Here is a 3,104-nt window from a genome sequence, read left to right as displayed (position 1 = left end):
ACATCTTATAATTCATTAATCATATCTAATAACTTAAACTTCCTTAACTAGTGTCATTATTCTTCCTACATTAGTCATATACTTCATCAATAACCTCAATTATTAATCATAAAACATCATCACATGTCATCAAATAATAGTCACAAACGCATTATCATAATCATATAACATCTTATCATAAATCACATAACATTTAACATCAATAATAATCATAAGCATCAACATCTAACATCAATAATAACCTAAAACATCAACATCTAACATCAATAATATTCATGAGCAAAACATAGTATTTATCGAAAACATCTTCATAATCAAGTTCATAATCAACTTCATAAACAAACATCATCATTAAATTATAATCATCGAATCACAATCACACTTCATAATCAAACCTCACTTAACTCGACAATGCGTCTCAACTCGACTATGCAACTCTTAACATCTCAAATCATCTTAGCATCTTGACCACTTAACAACTTGACACTCGACAACTTCACATCTTAAATCATCTTAAAAACCTCTTGATATGGAAATGCATTTGGTACCAATACAGAGCATCAAGCTCCCAACCAACTTATATGAGCGTAAATAGGCTCTTCGGGGCATCAAGCCCCCAACATAGTGAGCAAAAGCTCCAGGGCATCAAGCCCTCACCCATCGTGTGAATGACTAAGCATTCCGGGCATCATGCCCCCAACCAACGTATATGAGTATGCAATGGGCTCAACTTTCTACAACTTAGACAACTTCATGAACATCTAATCATCAAAATCGCTCATAAACCCTAATCCTCTTAATCTCACAAACTCTCCCCAACTTGTTAGATGTAATCTAATGATTTAACAACTTAATATCAATGCAATATAGTCTCACCATCACCTTAATATGCAGAAATTGCAGCTTCTTCTCTCCTAGGTTCTTCTCTTCTCTTTTCTCCTCTTTTTCTCCAAAACCGAACGTACGTTGTAAACTATTCTCTCAACCTAGCTTCCTCTATTTATATCCTTTCTATTCTTTCTAAATCTATTTTGGGCCCAACAACTTATTCTTCTTTCTATTCTAACCCCCAATTCTACTTACACTAATAATTCTCATATTCTAATAAATAATAGAATAATGCCACATAATAAAATACTAACACCTCATAAATATAATTAAATAAAAGAAAGGCGTTACATCTTCAATCAAGGCATATGCTTCCGTGTAGTTCTTGTTCATTAGAGCTCCACTCGCAAACATGCATCAACGGACATATTAGTGGTATAAGACAAGCCATTATAAAAAGTGTGGACTATGAGCCACTTCTCTAAACCATGGTGGGGAGAAAGTCTAAGCATTTCCTTGAAACGCTCCCACGCATCATAGAGGGATTCCCCATATTTTTGATTGAACCGTGTAATTTGGTCCCTTAGTTTAGCAGTTTTAGAGGGGGAAAGAATCGGGCAAGGAATGCTTGCCTCATTTGATCCCATGAAGTAATGGAACCGACTTCAAGGGAATGGAACCAAGCGCTAGCTCTATCCCTTAAGGAAAAGGGAAAGAGATGAAGTCTTATGGCCTCTTGGTTCTCCTTTATGGTTCCACTAATTCTTAGGAAAACGAGAGATGTGAAGATTGGAATCCTCGGCGGGGGATCCCGAAAACTGATTTTGTTGCACCAAGTTAAGTAGGGCGGGCTTGATTTCGAAGTTGTCATCCTCAACCGTTGGGTACACAATAATAGCTTGTGGCTCAGCTGTAGACGGCGTTGCATACTCTTTGAGAGTGTGATTAGCCATGGCGGTATTATTTCGTGCGTCTCTCTTTCTTTTATGTAAAAACCTTTCGATCTCGGGAATGAATACCACTCGATTTACGGTTTTTCGCATAAAAAATTGAGAACCCAAGAAGTTAATGATGACAGAAAGAAAAGAGTAGAAGAAAAGAAAGAGAAAGAAAAAGGAATTCTAATCAAAAATAAAAAGTTAATTAAATTAGTTAACTCCCGGCAACGGCGCCAAAAACTTGATAGGCCAAACCACAAGTGCATGGTCTATCGAAGTAGTAGTAAAAGAGATTATCGTTCCGCTAGGGAGTTGTTCAATTAACTAACCTTTAGAGAATGATTAGAGGAGAAGAAAGATTATAAAATAGGAGGTTCAGCTGGTTGAAAGAAAATAACAATAATAAAAAGAGCCTTGGGATCATTGGTTCGTCATAATAACAAGTCCTTCACTAGCCAATACCTTAACTTCTAATTTCATGTTTTACACCTAATTTCTAAAGACCAGTTTCCCTTTATAGGCTCCACTAATGAGTTCACCTCTCTTGGGGTTCAGAATCCAAATATAGCCAGTACAATCCCAAATTCAAAAATAAGACAAGTTGGATTGTCTTTTCTTCAAAAATTTCTTAATTAGAATTTTTGTTCTTAGACTTGGGTACTCTATAAATTTCAATTTTCGTTATAAAAATTGAACATATCAATTTTATTTTCCAAAATTCATTGTCATCAATAAATATGATAAAATATCATTTTATCATTTCTAGTTTATGTGCCATCAAGTTCACAAATATCATAATTTATTATGTTCGGAGATTCATATTCTCTAAATTCGATTTATATGAATTTTTGGTTCATATATCTTGACGCAATAAATAAAATTGTCTAATCATATAACTTTGGAATTAAATCCAAGTTACTCAAGTTTAAAATTAAACGCTTGTTCATGTGATAAATTTTTTATATGTCAAACATTAAAATCACAACTAATAAAATAGAAGGAGAATTTAATTTTGAACATTCCACGATAGGCCAAACCGCAAGTGCACGGTCTATCGAAGTAGTAGTAAAAGAGAGTATCGTTCCGCTAGGGAGTTGTTCAATTTAACTAACCTTTAAAGAATGATTATAGGAGAATAAATATTATAAAATAGGAGGTTCAGCTGGTTGAAAGTAAATAACAATAATAAAAAGAACATTGGGATCATTGGTTCGTCACAATAACAAGTCCTTCACTAGCCAAGACCTTAACTTCTAATTTCATGTTTTACACCTAATTTCTAAAGACCGGTTTCCCTTTAGCCCCTCACCATTCCGACCAAGTCCGGTGAGAGTTTAC

At 34.6% G+C, this 3,104-nt stretch overlaps 1 non-coding gene across 1 annotated transcript; it reads left to right on the top strand.

The window, feature by feature from the left end:
• The first annotated feature begins 1,311 nt into the window (after positions 1-1,311).
• LOC146922463 (small nucleolar RNA R71) lies at positions 1,312-1,418 on the top strand. The gene has a single exon (XR_015012963.1). It is a non-coding gene; the product is annotated as a small nucleolar RNA R71 (small nucleolar RNA).
• Positions 1,419-3,104: the final 1,686 nt, after the last annotated feature.

The sequence above is a fragment of the Medicago sativa genome, chromosome 5, assembly GCF_051527215.1.
Source record: "Medicago sativa cultivar Bolivia chromosome 5, Bolivia_mono, whole genome shotgun sequence".
NCBI lineage: Eukaryota > Viridiplantae > Streptophyta > Magnoliopsida > Fabales > Fabaceae > Medicago > Medicago sativa.
The sequence above is the reverse complement of the archived record's forward strand: the minus strand, read 5'-3'. Positions and strand labels throughout refer to the sequence as shown.